This window comes from Cibotium barometz, chromosome 28 (genome assembly GCF_041138505.1).
Source record: "Cibotium barometz isolate CiBa-2024 chromosome 28, ASM4113850v1, whole genome shotgun sequence".
Classification (NCBI taxonomy): Eukaryota; Viridiplantae; Streptophyta; class Polypodiopsida; order Cyatheales; family Cibotiaceae; genus Cibotium; species Cibotium barometz.
In genome coordinates this window covers 17,075,368-17,095,649 of record NC_141073.1, presented here as the reverse complement: position 1 = coordinate 17,095,649, position 20,282 = coordinate 17,075,368, and the positions used below count along the sequence as shown (strand labels likewise).

The following is a 20,282-nucleotide window of genomic DNA, read 5'->3' as shown; positions in this document are numbered from 1 at the left end:
TGAGAAAATTTTAAGATATTTGTCTATTTTCTTTAAATATTTCAAGGTCTTTAAAGTGTTATAATATACACCACTTTTTGTACCCACAATAGCTACCATTTAAAATCCTCAATCTTGTAGATCAAAAGAGTGGGTAGATACTGAGACATTAGTAGAATGTGGTGGTTAGTAAAAATTGCAAATCCAATGGTTGGATTTTTAATGATCTCTTTTTCAAAATTCTTCCAGACTATCAGAAGGCCTGCAAATATTAATAATCTAATTAGTAAAATTACATTTTTGATGTGAATCATCTAAAACCTATAGGGACTAGTGTACTTGTAATGGTGCATCTATGGAAAAATAAATTGGATCACTCTAAGTATGGAAAGACCATTTGTTTATCATTTCATCATATTTTTTATTAATTTTGATTAATTAGACTAATTTATATTAATTTAAGCTATATTGGGTTAATTTAAGGACAATCGTATTTTCTATTATTTTCTAGATCTCATTTTAAGTACCTTGCCTCCCAAAATTTACTCTCCAAGCATTGTCCCAGTCCAGCATAAACTGGATAAAACTGGACACCCTGATCTTGCAACAACCCTTTTGAGCATTCAGAGGCTTGGGCAGGGAACCTCATAATTTTGGGTGAGAAAAAATACAATCCTTTTTATCCATCAAGGCAAGGGCAAAGCACCCATCATAATAATAAAATCTGATATTTTCCCACTTAGAATTATCAAGCCTATTATTTTCCTTCTTTTTTAGGGACATGGAGAGAGTTTTCAAAACACCATCTACGAGCTCACTTGAGCAAGAGCTTGAACATTGCACAAGTGTGAACAACCTTGATAGTGTGTGATTCTCCTTTTGGGATAGGATATTATCCCAAAAAAACATGTTAATGAGGTCTAAGGGTGTGTGAATCTCCCTTAAAACCTTAATTAATTTAAATAATAATAATTAAGTTTCCCTAGGTGCGGGCTCCTACACTACTGCCCGCCATTCACTGCGCATGGCTACACAAGTGCTCTGCTGGGGCCCATTTGTTCATTGTCTTCTTCCTCATGGGATGGCTTGCAACCATCATCAAGGCAACAAAAGTAGCATTCTTTGCATCTTCAATCCTTAGCTTTCTGTCCGAGTCTAGCTTAATTTCTGCTCCCACCTTTATAAAAGTGACCCTGCAGAATTAAAGCTTCGCTACTTGTTCTAATAACTTCTCTTGATCATAGACTGAATCAATTTTTGCAAGCTCTCTCTTGATTTGATCAATGCGAGTTTGGATCCCATATTTTGTAGCAACATAAAAAATAATAGTGGTTAAAGTATTGGTGATTGTCACCTTTCGGCAACCCCCAGTTGCTCTAATGAGGCATATGTAGGTTTCAAACCAAGGTCATTGGGCTATGAACTCCGCACCGGTATAAGGATAGCAATGTCTTAAAGTATTTCCCTCCACCTCTCCCCAAATCCAAGAGCTTTGATAGCAGCCACTTTGACAATGCTACACAGCTTGTTAACCACTAGTGTCACTACAGCTTCTCCTGATACATCCTTGGCAACAATGACCAAGTGGGGCACTAAGTTGTGTGATATTCTCTAAAATAGGTAAGATGTCCTTACTTATGGCCAATTTATGGTCTATCATGAGAACTCTTGCATTCTGAAACTCCACCGTCAACTTAACCCCTATCAATCTCCATTCCCTCCTTTTTGTACAAGATGCTACTATTGAACTGCTTCTTGATTGATTTGTCATAGTTACTTGGAGTAGTGTGGTCATTGTTTATCCATGTTGAGTTTATAGATTTAGAATGAGCGAGCTTGCAAAAAGTCTCGAGATTTTTACATTTTTAAAAATAGGAGTTGAGGCTTTGTTCATTCAATTCTCCTGGATATTTCAATCACATTGCAAAAAGTCTCGAGATTTTTACATTTTTAAAAATAGGAGTTGAGGCTTTGTTCATTCAATCCTCCTGGATATTTCAATCACATTCTCTTTTCTTTTTCCCACTCAATCCATCTAAGTTATATGTTTGATTGTCAAATATGTCGCACAATATATTGACAACTGCGTCGTTCTAGGTGTCATCATATTCTAAGTTATAAGTATGTGATCTTTGAAATTTTAGATTTTGATATCCAATGAGATCCTTATCTCATATGAGATTGTCATATTCGCATGGTAATTGCGAGATATTGTTGAGATTGGCAATGCCAAATTGTTGGGGGTTAGAGGTGAGTTGGTCAAACTAGTTAGAGAGATGATTATTTCACACACCTAAGTTTGGATTGAGGAGGGGTGTTGAAATGTGCAAGGTAAAATTGCAACGAGTTTTGATGTGTGAGTTTATGTTTTTGTTGGTTGTGATTTATGACAGTCACACAAGAAGATGTGGGATAGAGATTTCCACATGGCATGATGATGTGTAAACGACGTGATTGGGTAAATGGCTATCTATATTAGAAGCCTTTCATTTGTATGGTTCATACAACATATGCAATAGAGTAGTGTTGAGTGTGCTACTCTCTCTCCCTCTCGCTCTAGTCTGGAGTTCTTAGTGTGGTATAACGCACCATAGTTTATGCTTAATCTATGTTTCACAACACCATGATCAATCTCATATTAGGATTTTCAACATGGTATCTGAGCTAAGATAGGCTCTTTATTATGGTGGATATCTATGTATAGTAGTTTTTAGCATATTATATGATTTTGCATCATTTATTATGAATAAATTAAGCACAATCGTTATCATTAGTATTGCTTTTGGAGAGAGATTATGTTGTTGGTGATTTCAAGAGATCATGAAGCTGCCCTACAAAGCTGAAAATGGAGATTTCAGCATCAACAACAAAAGAAGTTTCAACAAGAAGATTAAGCAATGAAGGTTGGTTTTGTGAGTTTTGCCTCATGAAATTTTGGACAAGGGTTGCTATTTTAGGATGTGTTAATCCCTTGGTACCTAGGAATTTGGCAAGGATGTGAGGTGCATATTTATTCGTATAATGACAAGCAATTGTGGGCTGGTTGGAGACCAAGTGAAGAATAATGGAATGATTATGCTCACTAATTTTTTCCCTCATTCACATCCCAAGTATGTGCCACATGAGGTCGCACCACTTGTGTGATGAGAGGTAGAGATTAGTTTCAGACATGGAGAAGCACCCCCAATCCACCACTCGATGGGATTTCTAGACACTCAATCTTCTTTTGACTTCCATATTGGTGTGACATGAAGATCAATCATCTCTTAGAGCCCAAGAAGGTGGTGTATGACAAACATCATCGATTTCTCCCTCATTCACATTCTAAGTATGTGCTTCTTTGGACTTCCATATTGGTGTAACATGAAGATAAATCATCTCTTAGATCCCATTCATATCTTCAAGAATGTGGCAACAAATATTTGGGACCATTTAATTGGTAAAAGAAATACAAACGGTGCAAGGGATGACTTACAAAACATTGGATTCCTTCAAAGTGCATGGCCAATTGAAAGTGAGAGTGGCAACATGGTCCTACCAAAGACACCATGGGTATTAACCAAGGAGCAGAATAAGGTCAAAAGTGTAATTTCCTTTTTTCATACACCAACGGAGTAATGCATTCATTGAAGGGTGCCTTCACAAAGACCAAAAATAAAGGAGAGGTACAATTATATGGCCTCAAGACACATGATTAGCACAAGATAATATAGGTAAATAAATATTCGCTTATTCATTTTCTCTTTATGGTACATAATTTGTAGGCCCATATACTAAATATACTAACTTCCATTTGTAGGCTCATATACTAAATATACTAACTATCGTTTGTAGGCACATGAGAGAGAGAGAGAGAGAGAGAGAGAGAGAGAGAGAGAGAGAAGGGTCGAAGAGGAGGAGAAGGAGAGCAAAGGGGGAGGAATATAAGAATTTAAAATGAGGACACGCAAGGTTTGGGAAACGATAGGTTTAGCTTAGCATTGAACTTTTTAAATCATAACAAATTCCTTTTTTGTGTGTATGTGTGTGTGTGTGTGTGTGTGGTGGGGGGTGGTTTGGAGAATTTAAAAATAGGAGCATAAATAGTTTGGAAAAATATAGGTTTAGTTTTAAGATTAAGTTGTGAAGAAATATATAAGTCAAATTTATATATTTTCTCTTCAATACATGGTGAAAAGGATAGATAGACTACCTGGTAAAAATAATTTCTTGAGAATTGTACTAGTCATAGTTCCATACACAAATCCGTAGTTTTTTGCTTTAATAGTTTGGACCCATTAAGCCAGGCCTAGTCTTTTATGAATACTTACTATTGGTCCAAAAGGAGAAAAAAAAGATTGCACATCATAAGCATTTGGAAACACAAGATTCTTTGTTAAACAAAACAATGATGAGAATACGGATACTACTACACTACTATCATGGTGAGAATATATAATGAGGAAGGGATAATGAACAAATGGAAAGAATGATTACTAACAATTACAAGGAATGATTGTGTGATTTGATTATGAGAAGAACTTGAAGTAGTGGGCATGCATGAGACATGCATTTAAAAATATGTGCCACCATAAGTTCTCCTAAAAAATATGTGCCACCATAAGTTCTCCTAAAAAATATTTAGCACAAGGAAACACAAGGTTCGAATGATCGTGTCCATGGTACATAATTGGAAAAATAGATTGAAGTTTAACCTATAAAAATAGATTGTATATCATAAGAGACGCTTCATTAAACGAAACAATAATGAGAATAAGGACACTATTGTCATGGTGAGAATATATAGATCCATGTATATAGATCCATGATGAGGAAGGGATAATGAACAAATGGAAAGAACGACTACTAACAATTACAAGATGAAAGGGCCTACTAAGCAAAGCAGCAATGAAAATGAAAATGGTAATGAAGTGTGAAGCGGCGTGGTAACACGGAAGAAGCTTGGCCTCTAGGGTCTCTTTGGTAGCACGACGCATGTATCATAGGAGACTTCATGGACCTTAGCCTCTCGAGACTCGGTGGGAGAACGCATCACAGGAAGAGGATATGGTGAGCTCCTTGTAGTTGTGGATGTCAGCGCTGGTGATGCGCAGCACCTCACTACCATTGGCCATTACGGCAAGTCTGGACCAGGAGCCATCAAGGACTTTATTTAGCGCCGAGGAGGGGACAATACCGCTTTGTGAGGGCGGGACATCGCAGCACGCACCCTTTAGCACGCTACGGAGCTTCCCTTTGATCTCAACGTTCACCACGCTGTCATTGTGGACTGTTAGCTCCATCATATCTTGGTACTTGATGATCAGAGCTCTCACTTGAATCAATCTCTCTCGATGTTCTGTATGTGCAGGTAGATGTGTATTTAGTCACTGAACAGCACCGCGTTGTGCATGTTGTGTGTGTGTGTGTGTGTGTGTGTTTATATATATAGACTTTGAGGATGCACGCGCGTCTGATCTCCGTGTTTTTCTTGTCGTTGAAGCTGCATGGAAATCTTGGCATGACTGGCAGAAGGTATTGACAATGATGCCGGCCTTCCCTTGCGTCCTACGCTTTTCCCAGTGACTTCTGGCCGATGCGGTTAGGAACAGTTCCTGCATTCAGTGACTCCAACTTAGCTTACCAAGCTTCTACATTATTAGACTTGGACGTGCTGCTACCGGTACGCGGCCTTGACTTCAAGTGGGCGGTTCTATCACGTAGGCTTGCGTTCGCTTGAAGCTTTAGGAAGCTGTCCTGATGCTAAATTTGACTCCGTTGCGTTGCTTGGTCAACGGCAACAAGAAAATAAGCACGATCTTGCACACCGATACATTTTGCAATAGCAATGCATTTTCATTTATAATACTTAAACATATTCAAGCTTACATTGGCAGGATGTCACGAGTAAACATAGTGCCAGACTCTCATCCGAACATATAGTTGTGGCCATTGGTGGGGTTGGTACTAGAAGAACAGAACTCTATGTTGGGTCTGCAACCCCTTCCTTGCCCTTTACCTCTTCCTAGGATGGAGCTATTGTAAGGCATATCCCTAAGGTTATCCCAAATGTGTAAGAAATTGTGTAAAATAATCATGCTTTTGCATTTAAACTTCGTAGAGAGAGAAAATAAGTTTAAATTGTGTAAAATAATCATCCTTTTGCACTTAAATTTCGCCAAAAGAGAATAAGTTTAGAGAGATAATGTATTGAATTGATGAAGTATTCAATGGGAAAATTCATAAATATGTGTATGTGCTCAATTTCGTGCACTTTGGACCCCATTTAAACTAGGTTTTTGAAGTTGGGACCTTGAGGGATCTAGGTAGGAAAAATGCGGAAGCATTGGACATGCAGACTCTAATTTGGATCATGTGACAACATAATTTTTTCTCACTCAACCCTCTTAGAACTATGGAAAAGATGAAATTTTAATCATGGTCCTTCAACGTCATTAACAAAAGATGTGCAAATTTTGGGAAAACAAAGGAGGAATAAGTTTAATTAAGGGATTTGGGAAAATATTGGGAGGTCAAATCATAAAAATTGCATGGTCCAAAGCATAAATTGATTGGGAGTCCTCATTGGTCAAGGCGAATGCATGGACTTAAAAAAAACAAATGGAGAGATTAGGTGCATGTGCACCACCCCCTTTTTTAAAAATTGATTGGCTTGGAAATTTTAAATGGCATAAGCCTCTACTAAGGTTGAAGATCATGGTTAAAGGAAATTTTTAAAAGTAATATTAATAAGGTAAAGCTATTTTAGCAAGACTTGTAGCATCTTGACATTTGTCATGTCTCTAGAGTGATGGAGAACCTCCTATGAGGGAACAAAATAAAGACACGCAGTAGGCAAACCTTGTTTTACAACCCTTAAGATGGTTATTAAATCATTGGCTAAGAGAAACACTAAAAGAGGCGGGGCCATTATTCACGCCTTTTTCAATGCTTTAGAACTAAGCTCAAAAATCCCAAAATGTCGAAATACTCGTGGAAATAAGCGTCGAAATACGCGTCGGTATATGCGTCATAATACGCTTCGAAAATAAACATGTTTTTCCACTCTTATTTTGAACGGCATTTTCGGCGCATATTTCGACTCCTATTTCGACGATTATTTCAACGGATGCAAAACATTTTGACGCTTATTTGGAGAGGGATGCAAGAAATTTTCGACGTTATTTCGACGAATGCAGGAACTTTCGACGCTAATTTCGACGCGTGCAGGTATAATGTTTTTTTGGCATAATGGTGCATCCAGCTACAATCCTGTAGAGTTGGATGTACCATTATGCCAAACTTATAGAGTACCAAAGTCCACTGTACTCTGATATGAAGAACAAAGCAAATTTGTTGGAAAAGTCAGAGTGCCAAAATGTTTTTGACATTACAAAGTATATACATTGTACACAAGTGCAAACAATGGCCAAATTATAATGCAAGATGTGAAATTTCCATATCAAAGACCATATTACAAGATCTGATGAGATGAGCCGAGAAAAGACCATAGTATCGTATGGAAAGCCAAAATGGTTTTTATACTCGATGACCAAAATTGCATAAAGTAGTTGCATACAAGCTATACAAGCTCAAACAAAGATGTGTCTCAAACAAAGATGTAAGCTGACCAAAATATGTATGTACAAGAGGAAAGACATGGGCAAGGCCACTCTATGCATAGCCCTCACTCAAGGTCAGGTATTGGTCCCTGCAAAAACCATACAAGACGTTTTTTTTTTGTATACAAAACAATGATCTAACATGCAATGGCAAAGCAAGTATACAAATCATAAGGTTAAGGCTTGCCGCATTTAACATATCTGTAAAATTCCCCCAATTGAGCTTGATGCCTTCTCGCTCAAGCTTCTCCAAAAGAAAATACGTGTTATGGCGGGTGAGCAATGTCCTCCTCTTCTCCCGTTGTGCTGGCTGACCAACCACTTGATTCTAAAAGTTCCATAACATTAAAAAAAATAAACATAACATAACATCAAATGAAACATACAAGATAAGCGTTGATACTTACAAAGTAGACATGGAATGCATCCCAACCGCTGCTTCGAAGGTGAGAGCTTCCTACGCTCTCCATTTGGGCTTTCGCCCCACATCCTCTTGTTGCTTGTAGCGTTGGGGATTTCTTGCACACTTTTGCTTCTCCTCATTCCAATCCTCGGTGTGCTGATGTACTGAGGCTTCTCACCCCCTGCCTTCACTCACCTAGTCACATCTCCTCGCCAATGTTTCATGACGTCCACCATGTGGTCCTTTATCCACCTTATGGGAAGCACGACATCATAACGACGACCAGCTTGTTCTGATCCTTGATTTGATTAATGACTCTTTCTTCCTTAGCTTTATCCAACTTTGGCCATAAAGTCATAAAGTCATTAGCAAAGATAATGTGGCAAAGCTCACGTATGTGGCTCTTCATCTCTTGCCCGACATCATCCAAAACCACATTGCCATTGACAATTGTATAATTTTTTTCCCCATCAGGTATGGGGTGTGTGTCGAAACATCGCAACAATGATCGCAAGCATGGAGTGATTCTGGTGCTAGATGGGGAAGGACGCTCACATGGGGGCATAGACCCATCTATGCCCCCACTTGGACAACAACCACCTCCACCTCCACCACTCGAGCATTGTCCTCTATGAGCATTGGACGAGCGACTTGAGGGAGGGGTTTTGGCAGCTCTTCGTGGGGTTTCTATTGGTGAACTAGGGTTAGAGGTGGTGGTGCTAGATGGTGCGACGAAAGTGCCTGCCCCTCCCCAAAAATATTGTTGTGCCATCGCTCTTTGCTCGAGCGTGGCTTGTAATAAAAAAACCCATAAATTGGTCAGGCAACATGGCATATGGAGAGAGGGATGGAGAGTAAGCTGGTGTCTCATTTGGAGTGCGAGACATGTCTCTACACACACATAACAAAGCCCACACGAGCACTCGAATAAGAGCATACACATGAATAAGAGCACACATCTCACAAAACATAACACACCCACATGAAACCAAGAGGAGAGGTGAGGGAGGGCAAAGAAGAAGGCGAACCTGCTTGAGTGGTAAGGAAGTGGAGAAGAGCTTGGGAGAGAGAGAGAGAGAGAGAGAGAGAGAACCTGCAAAAAAAAAAAAAAAACAAACAAAAAATAGAAACATTCATTATCCCTAAACACACACACACACATCTCACAACCAAGAGGAGAGGAGAGGGAGGGCAAAGAAGGACGGTGAACCTGCTTGAGTGGTAAGGAAGTGGAGAAGAGCTTGGGAGAGAGAGAGAACCTGCAAAACAAAGAACAAATCAAAAAATAGAAACATTCATTATCCCTAATCACAAACACACACATCTCACAACCAACAGGAGAGGGGAGGGAGGGCCAAGAAGGAGGCGAACCTGCTTCAGTGGGTAAGGAAGTGGAGAATACCTTGGGAGAGAGAGAACGTGCAAAACAAAGAACAAAGAAAAAACAAGAACCTGCTTGAGTGGTAAGGAAGTGGAGAAGATCTTGGGAGAGAGAGAGAACCTACAAAACAAAGAACAAATCAAAAAACAGAAACATTCATTATCCCTAATCACAAACACACACATCTCACAACCAAGAGGAGAGGGGAGGGAGGGCAAAGAAGGAGGCGAACCTGCTTTAGTGGGTAAGCACTACAAGAGCTTGAGGGCATACCGACGCTAAAATACCGACGCAAATGTCGAACGTCGGTATGCCCGTCGTAATGTTGGAGGAGACAAGTCGGGCGGGGTATTTTTAAATTTTCGTTTCCCGACGCCTATACCGACACGTATACCGACGCTTATTCCGACGCATATACCGACGCACATTTCGACGTATATTCCGATGTATATTTCGACGTATATTCCGTAGCATATACCGACACTCGTAAGTTTTTTACAGCCGAGTGCCTATTTTCTGATTTTTTCGCAGAGAACAACGCGTTACAGAGAAGGTCTCTTTCTCTCCCTCTCCTCTTTTTTCCTCTCTCCTCTTTTCTCCTTCTTTCTTCTTTTCTCCTCTTCTCCTTCTCCTAGTATGTTCTTGCAATTGCTTTTACTTTTTAATTTAAGAATTAGGACGTTTAGGGTTTTGTGTTTTTTTGGCTCTCTATGCATGTTGAGAGCTCTCTATGTATGCATAGATCTCCTAATGCATGCATAGAGATTTTAGGGTTTTGTATTAGTTCTTATTCTTGTGTTTAATTTACTAATTATTTTGTTTAATATTTTGTTTTGCAGCTCTTTCACCTCACCAATCTTTCACCAATCCTCTCCTTCAGCTTCGCAAAAAAGAGGTAGATCCTCTTTCGATTTTTCTTGTTTATGCTATTTTCTATGAATTATTGCATCCCTGTTTTATGGTTTAGGGTTATTTTTGGGTTCTTGTAAGCTTATACATAGGATTAATTTAATATCTATGCATAAAACCTATCATAAACTTGCAATCTCTATGCATAGCCTTCTTGCAAGCTTTATGCATAAGCTCTATTCATAGAGCTTGCGAGCTTGTGAAATCTCTATGCATAAGCTCTATGCATAGGCTTTATGCATAGAGTTTACAAGCTTATAAAATCTCTATGCATAGGTTTCTTGCAAGCTTATAAAATCTCTATGCATAGGTTTCTTGAAAGCTTGCATGGACATTGTACATAGAGCTTGCGTAGCCTTCTTGTTGAAAGCTCTATGCATAGCCTTCTTGTAAAAGCTCAATGCATATGCTCTATGTATAGGCTTTATACATAGAGGTTGTAAGATTATGAAAGCTCTATACATAGGGCTTGTAAGCTTATGCAAGCTCTATACATAGAGTTTATGCATAGAGCTATATGAATCTAGCTGAATGCATGAATTAAGATCTATGCATAAAGCTTAATACATAATGTTTTATGTATAAATCTTATGGATGAGCTTTATGCATAAGGCTTCACATGCGTTATGTTTTTTTGCATAAACCTTTTTTTGATGTAGAGTGCCTTAAGCTTGCATGGATGGAAAGCATAAGCTTTTTGAATGTTTATACTCTCTTATACATATAACATATAAGTCTTATGCTCTGTTTTTCTATGCATAAAGTATTCTCTTTATTCATAGAGTTTATATATGTTATCAAGGTAAGATCTCTTATCCATGTAAAACAAGATCATGTTTATTACACCATTGGGTGATGGGATTAAGGGTTAGCATAGTGCATAAGGCTTATAGCATAGAGCTTATGCATAGAGCTTATGCATAAGTCTTGCATAGAGCTTATGCATAAGACTTATGCATAGAGCATATGCATAAGACTTATGCATATGACTTATGCATAGAGCTTATGCATAAGACTTATGCATAGAGCTTATGCATATGGCTTATGCATAGAGCTTATGCATAAGACTTATGCATAGAGCGTATGCATAAGACTTATGCATATGGCTTATGCATAGAGTTTATGCATAGAGCGTATGCATAAGACTTATGCATAGAGCTTATGCATAAGACTTATGTATAAGGCTTATGCATAGAGCTTATGCATATGGCTTATGCATAGAGCGTATGCATAAAACTTATGCATAGAGCTTATGCATATGGCTTATGCATAGGGCTTATGCATATGGCTTATGCATAGAGCGTATGCATAAGGCTTATGCATAGAGCTTATGCATAAGACTTATGCATATGGCTTATGCATAGAGCGTATGCATAAGACTTATGCATAAAGCTTATGCATAAGACTTATGCATATGGCTTATGCATAGAGCTTATGCATAAGGCTTATGCAGTTGGCTTATGCATAGAGCTTATGCATAAGTCTTGCAGCCTTATTATGCAAGCTTATACTTATGCATTTAGATTTTTGCATAAGGCCTTTATAAATAGCTATTTATGAATAGAGATAGCTTCTCTCTCCATCCTTGTTTAAATTCGAGTTAATTTTGTATGGAGAGGAGATAAGCTAATGTATGAGTTATTTTTAAAATCTCCCTCAACGGCTAGGGAAAAGAAGCCCGTTTGACGCTTTTTTAAATATTTTTAAAGTCTCCCTCAACGGCTGGGAAAAAGAAGCCCGTTTGACGCTTTAAATGTTATTTTTTAAAATCTCCCTCACACGGCTGGGGAAAAGAAGCCCTGTTTTATGGTTTACATAGTGCTTTGTGTAATGCATAATGATTTGTGTTTAATGAGCTGCATATGCATGTTATCCTGCTAGATGGAGCCTCTCAATCTTGAAGAGAGAATAGCGTGTCCATGCATGCGATGCAAGTACCAAATCTTTCGAAAACGAAGGATTTGCAACCAGCATGTTCATGACGCTGGCATATTTCCAATGGAGCGCTTGCAAAATTTACGGTTTCAATCGTACAACCAAGCAAGTGTGCAGCCGCATCTTGATAACATTGCGCCTGTGAATTCTCGTCCCCAACAAAGGATGAGGATATCGCAGGAGGGAGTGATAGATGGAGCTCAATTAACAGCACCCGAGGGAATGGAAGAAGGTCCAATGGAAGAAATGTTGGATGCCTTCATCGAGCAACAAGAAGCTCTCTTCGAGGAGCATGAACATGAAGATCATCAACCACGACATTCTCAACGGTCAAATTATGAACCAGAGGAAGAGGCCATGCATAAACTTGCACGCCTTCCATTATACAATGGTGCCAACATATCTGTATTGCGTGCATCTCTTACGATGCTAAATTTGTAGTCAATTTTTGGATGGTCTAATACAAGTGTCATTGAACTATTCAAGTAAGGACTTTTTTGGAGATTACACCTACTGTTGAAATGATAAATTATCAACTTGTATTTGAGAAAATCTTAATAGTAACGATCAGATATTGCCATACTTGCAGGCTTTTGAAAGATCAGATATTGCCCCCTGGCAACGAGATGCCTCCATCTCGTGCAGATGCGAAGAAGTTATTGAAATCCATAGGCATGGATTACAATAATATTCATGCTTGTCGCAATGATTGTTGCCTCTTCCGCCATGAATATGAGCATTTGCAAGAATGTCCCCATTGTGGCTCTAACAGATATAGAGAAGATGTTCAGGGGGAAGCTGTCCCGGTAAAGGTTCTCAGGCACTTTCCAATCATCCCAAGAATAAAAAGCATGTTCAGGTGCAAATCTATAGCAAGCTTGATGACATGGCATGCCACAACTCAATCCACAGATGAAGTGATGCGTGTGCCTGCTGACTCACCCGCATGGAGACACATTGAAGAGAAATGGCCGGCTTTTAAGGAAGAACCTCGAAACCTCCGTCTTGGCCTAGCAATGGATGGTGTAAACCCTTTTGGTTTAAGGAGCTCTTCATGGAGCACATGGCCTGTTTGCCTTGTGAATTATAATCTTCCGCCATGGTTAGTAATAAAGAAAGGTCATTTGTTGCTCTCATTAATAGTTCCAGGAAAGTACAAGGTGAAGAACATGGATGTATATTTGGCACCACTTATTGATGAGTTATGCACCTTGTGGAACGGAATTGAAGTGAAGGACATGTCAAAGCAGCAGAGTGGCCAAAGACTTACAATTGTGCAAGGTATTCTCATGTGGACAATGCATGATTGGCCTGGCTATGGAGAATGCTCAGGTTTGTCTATATCGGGTTACAATGCATGTCCTGTATGTGGTCCTCGACTTGATTCAAGATACTCAAAAGCATTACAAAAGAATGTCTACCAAGGACATGTTAGGTATCTTCCAGAAAATCATGAATTGCGGGATGGTAATCTAGGAAGACCTCCTCCAAGTGCATTGAAGGCAAGCGATTGGAAGATCAAATGGGAGGAATGTGGCAACTTGGCATGTCCTGGGATGAAGAGGCTCTCTATCTTTCACCAACTCCCCTATTGGGGTGATCTCCTTATAAACCATTTGCTTGACCCGATGCATATTTTCAAGAATGTAGCTGACATTCTGTGGAAGACCATGACAGGAAAAAAGGAGACTAAAGGCCAAAGGGATGACTTGGAAGAGATTGGTTGCATGCAAGAGTTGTGGGCTTGCACTAGACCCAATGGAAAGGTGCTACTTCCAAGAGCCCCATGGATTTTTAGCAAGATGGAGGAACAACAAGTCAAGAGGACAATTTCAGAGTTTCGGACTCCTACAGGTTGTATGCATTGCTTGAAAAGTGCATTTACAAAGGATGATGATCTTAGTGGCCTCAAGAGTCATGATTGGCACAAGTTTCTACAATTTGTGCTACCCATAGCAATAAAAGATTGCCTCACTAAAGACATTAGAGATACTATCTATAAGATTGGCACATTGGTGCGCTGGATTTCTTCAAAAGAGATAAAGAGAGACACTTTGGAGACAGCGCGTTTAAACTCCATAGAGGCAGTCTGCATGGTAGAGAAGTTTTTCCCTACAAGTTTATTAACAATCCAGATGCATCTGCTAGTTCATGTTGTAGATGAGGTTGCAGTTGCTGGAACAGTCCATTCAAGATGGATGTTCTTTTTGGAGAGGTTTATGAAGACATTAAAGGGATTTGTTCGCCAAATGGCTCGCCCAGAGGGTAGTATGTCAGAAGGGTGGCTGATACAAGAGTCCCTTGTTTACATCACTGAATATTTAAGTTCCTCAGATCCAGAGATACCTCGACTATGGTCTCAAGAGTCCAACAGGCGAGTCATTGGTGAGGAACCTCAAGGCCAAGGCATTAAGAGAAAGATGGATAACAATTTGAGGGAAAAAATCAACAAATTTTGCATCTTGAACTCTCATGTAATGGAGAAGTGGATTGAGACATATGAAGCTCTCAAGCGACAGCGAGTACAAGATCGTTTAAGTTTCAGAAGGAATCGCACTACAAGAAATCTCCCATATCCAGAAGGTATGCAAGCTCTTCCGGACTTTCCCACAGGTAGATGGCTAGAAGCTACAATTTTAGAAGCCAAACGTGCTGGTTTAACTATAACAGAGGAGGAGGAGGAGCTTACAAAAGGATGCGATTGGCATGTAAGTGTTTAAGTTCTACATGTCTCTCTTTTTTTTCTCTACATGTCTCAGTGTTTGATTCTCCATCAACAATTCTTTTTGTGCTATTTGTAGTATCACAAATATGGGGCGTTTTGGTCACATGGACGTCATTTTCGAGTAGAACGAATAGACCAAAGAAGAGCAACCTTTGATTGTGGTGTCACAGCACAGTTTGTTCAAGAAAGTCGTGCAAGTGCAAGTGATGATAACACAATTACTGGAATGCTTGATTACTTTGGAACCATTCAAGATATATTAAAGGTTGGCTTCAGAAGTTTTGAGTTGTTTATCTTTGATGTGAAGTGGTTCAAGGTAATCATGAATGGGCCACATGCAACTGTACGTAGAGACAAGAGTGGCCTCATCCAAGTGGACTCCACAAAGGTATGGACCGATCAGCAAGATACTTTTGTGTGCCCAGAGCATTGTGAGCAGGTTGTCTTTAAAGCGGATCTAAAAGATCCACGCTGGCTGTTTGTGGTTCGAGTCGCCCCCCGCAGTAAGCAAATTTTTGAAGAATTTGAGCTACAACAAGGTGATGTAGATGCACAGGGTAATGGAGAGCAGCAAGAACAAGCCGATATCAACAATGAAGAGGAGCAAGCAATTGAAGAGGAGCAACTAGAGCAAGATCCAAATGAAGAGGTGCAAACCAAGGAAGCTGAAAAACATGTTGAGGAAGAAGACATAGATGATGAAGACATCCTTCATCAAGGGACTTTTAATGATGAGGATGCTGAAATGTACATAGACATAGATCTCTTTGGGGCTACTGATCTTAATGAGGATGATAGAATAGATAGTGATTTTTAAAATGATGTATCTTAATGATTATGCAAATAGTTATGACATATTTGTAATGGTTTTATGACATTGAAGGTCCTTTCACATTGTTTACCATTGTTAATGTTTACCATCATAATCACTACTGTAGGAGCAAGTTGATATAGTTTTACCAATGTTGTTTATCATTGTTAATGTTTTTCATATGGTTCTTTCATTGTTTACCGTGTAATTTTCATTTCGCACAAGTTTGTCATATGGTTTTTTGTCCAATAGGCCATGGGTGACTCACCGCCCTACGACTACAGTCCAGATTTCTCATTTAATCCTACACCGCAGGGCATGAGCCCCCAGCAGTTATATGGTTTTCTTTCGTCCATGACTCCAGAGTAGAGAGCCATGGCTCAGAGTGATTGGGGTTCTGGAGCAGGGACATCTGCCTCACCATCTGGCTTCCCGACGCCAGTTCCCACACCCGTGGGTACGACAGCAGCTCCCACACCTCATACCACACAGCCTTCCACTCCTCTTACAGCTCGATCTACCACCTCTTCACATAGACGGCGCTCACGTAGTAGGTCTTCAGGGGGAGGTTGTTGTGGTGGTAGTGCCACAGATGCTATGACACCACCACCACGTGAGCGTCGTCCTTCGCTCTCATCTGTTGATAGCACACCCATAGGGTCACCTTCCACTCCCTGGGGTGCACATGACCATGACAACAGCAAGATTTACACAATTAGGGATGGGGCACCAATAATGGATAGTGCAGGGAAGGCAATGAAGACACACATTCGACAATTGTGCACTATACAGTTTCACGACTCTGTCATGACTAAATGGGATCAGCAAGATAAGGGGAAGAAAAATTATATAAATACAAAGATAAAGCAAGAGTTACAGCCATCTGACCCTATGAATGTCGTCTCTAATGAGTGGATACAGTATACAGCTCGCATTTTGATGGGGCATCGTAGGTCAGAGACGAGGGACGCATTTAGAGAGGGGAAAGAGAAACCTGTTTGGCTAGATGACAGGGAATGGGCAGCCATTGCTCAGGAGCTCACCGAGACACCAGATAGGTTTCAACAACAAAGAGAGACGGCAAGGGCAAGACTCCAAACAGTAGGGGCTTCTCATCTTGGGAGTGGTGGTTACGAAACCATGCGCCATGAATTCGTAAGTGTTTGTAGCAATTTTATTTATGTAAATGTATGTATGTGGGCTAAATGTTGATTTCTAAAAGTTATAATTGTTAATCGTTTGTGCAGGAGTTGGCCATGAATCGCCCACCAAGTAGGCAAGAGGAGAAGTACGCTCACAAACATGGCCTTGTGGCCTTGTTTGAGATGCTTGAAGAAGAAGGAGAGACCGTCAATTGGGAGGCATTACCATGATGTAAGATGACCTTCAAACTAATGAAATATGATCAAAACATTCTTGAGTATTAATGTTTAATTTAATTTCTTGTTTGTCGATCAGGAAAATAAAATACGAGCACGGTTGTTTTTGTGCTCTATTTTAGACAGAATGGTGCTGTCTATTTGCTGTTGTTGATCCTGCTCATTGCAGGCAGCCAGGCAACAGCCAGGCAGCACTATTCTACCCCAAAAAAAAAATTTTGCTACAGCGTCGGTATATTCCCCGGTACTGACGTCGGTATATTCATTGGTATATATGTCGGTATTTACGTCGGTATACACCCCGGTATACAACACGGTATATACACCGGTATAGACACCGATCTAGGCGTCGGTATTACCCCCGGTGAGTGTCGGTATAGATAACGGTATAGGCGCCGGTATTGTTACCCGACGCTTATACCGACGCTGTGGTTCCGGCGCTTATACCGATGTTTATACTGATGACGAGGCTTTTTTAGACCCCGTTAAATGACGCCGGTATAAGCGCCGGTATTAGGCTAACATGTAGTAGTGAAGGAAGTGGAGAAGACCTTGGGAGAGAGAGAACCTGCAAAACCAAGAACAAAGAAAAAACAAGAAAATTATCCCTAATCACACACACACACATCTTACAACACATGCACATGCAACCAAGAGGAGAGGGGAGTGAGGGCAAAGGAGGCAAACTTGATGCTTGAGGGAGGAAAATGCACACGCGCGCACAAAAACACAGAAAAAGCGAGGCTCTATTTTATTGTAAAAACTTGCACTATCGAAATAACCGTCGAAATCAGGGTTTAAAAAAGCGTCGAAAAGTACTGTGGAAATAAGCGTTTAAAAAAAATCCCACACTGATTTCAACCATGGTTTCGGTATCCTTTTCGACGGTATTTTTGACGACCTTTTCCACGAGCTAAATCTTTCCAAATCTTGCATGCCCCGGACATTTCAAATTCTATATCATCGACTTCCACCCTCCACAAATACTGAAGGGAGGATCCCCCTCCAAAAACAAGCATTCGTTCCCATTGCAAATTAATATGGAAACTATGGACGGCGCCACACCCTCAAATTTTGTTGATTTAGAGGAGATAGCACTTTGCCTATAAGATTCCTCCTCAGCCTAAACAATGAATAAACTTTTACCTTAATCCCCGGTAATCATTCCCTATTTCTGAATGCAAGAAAATATTATTTTTCCTTGTTTTTGCCTAGAGAGAAGAAAAATTCTAGAGAGAGATAATTGAATATTGAGATATTTTTGGATATAAAAATTCTCCTAATATCTAAAATATATTTCCCTGAAACAGAAGTTCAAAATAAATTCTCCAATGTGCATTAGGAATCAATTAAAAATGATATAAGGGACCTTAGCCTAAGGGTCTAGATTTTCAAAAATTTCTATATTATGGTCTGATTAACATTCCTATAGGCCAATAGGATTAATGCAAGTGTTGGGATGAGATAAATCCAAAGAATAAAAGAAAATACCCTAAAATGAGTAATGCTCACATAAGATGAAGAGTTGACTGAGTATAAGGTTTATTAGTTAAAAATTAAGAGATATTAGTTAAAAAATGAGATATTTAGAGGAAATGATGCATTTTTGACACCTCAGTAAGGAGAGAATGCCACCTCAATAAGGCACCTTTTTTCTCATGATTACTTGAGTTTTTAATCCAAAAAATGGCATATTTTCTCTCTCCTCTCTCGTGGACCAAACTAGATCAAAAAGGGAGCCAAACTCGTCCAAATTGAGTCAAACTAAAGCTGGAAAGCTCTAGAACCCTGTGGACTTGGTTAGAGGACTCCACCCTCATTCCTTTTTATTCTACTTTTGGGGAGCTTGGAGCTTCTCTCTCTCTTCAACAACTCTTGGAGTTCTCTTCTCCTCTTGCTAACCAATTGATTGGCTGGGGGGCTTCACTTCTAGAGAAAGAAACAAGCTAATCCTTGAGGTAAGAATGGATTTTAATGGTTTCTTTTCAATGAATTCTCTTCTCAACCCCTCTCAAGCTTGAGAAGCTTTCTAAATGATTGTTTTAAATTCAAATCATGCTTTCCCTAAGAATCTTAATGTTTATTTAAGAGAAAATTAATCATTATGCTTATTTAGAATGCTTTCTTATGTATATCTCTCCCTCAAAAAGAATAGTCATCTCTATGGCTAATTCTTTAGCAAATGAATGCTTCTCATTTATAATTTCTTTTTTCAAAACCAAACTCTAGGCTTGATAAGCTAGAGATTAAGAAAATGTTATTTTCATGAATTTGATAAGTAGCTAAAAACTACTTTAATTCATTCTAAATGAGAAATAGATTATCCTATCAAAGTGGGAAAAGAGGAAAAATGGAATTAGCTTAATCTAGTGGGATAATTATAATTAAGTTTATGATTATGGTTAAAATTATGATTTAAATTCATAGTTTAGGTTTAAGCTTAAAAGTAGATCTTCTATCATATTTTCATTACAAGGTTTTATTCTTTTAGGAAAATAAAAATTTATCAGTAATAGCAGAGCTATGGTAATTTTTTCTGAAAACAATACATATCTTATTTTTATGCATAATACTAAAAGAGGAACTCCTACCATATAGTAGGTTTAGGTATCTAAATCAAAAGAATGATTTTGACCATATTTAGGAAAGAATACTTTTTATTGTATTTATGCATAATAGGTGCCGGTGGTTATGGTGGTAGAACAGGTGGCTGTAAAGACATTGCAAGTACTCTATATATTTTCCTTGTTTGGTTTTGCACATTTGACAAATTTACCTCTGGATCAAAAAATGAAAAGGAAAAAATTACCATCCCTATCCTTGAATCGTTGTTGCCGTCGTTCGGTGAAAGATAGAACTAAATTTTTTTGGATTTTGTTGATTTGATATAAAAGCTTTTACTACTCTCTTAATTTAAGCCTTAATCCCATGATTTTTTTTCCTACTATAACATGTGCTTTTTCTTAAATTGTTTTATGGGCAATCCATGATCTTCGATACTAGATTTTGAATATACATAATGCTTACAATTTTGAAATTAGGGTATTACTTCTCTTAACTTGCTGATTTGATCCATACAAATGGATTTTTAAGAGGTTGAAGATTGAGAAAGGTGGTTTTGCAAGAAGAAGGATGGTTTTTGGTTTGACAGAGGTGGTT

General features: G+C 39.0%; 1 pseudogene; it reads left to right on the top strand.

Moving 5' to 3' along the window:
- Nucleotides 1-5,419: 5,419 nt before the first annotated feature.
- LOC147622599 (cytochrome P450 704C1-like) overlaps nucleotides 5,420-20,282 on the top strand; it is a 20,476-nt pseudogene continuing 5,613 nt past the window's right edge.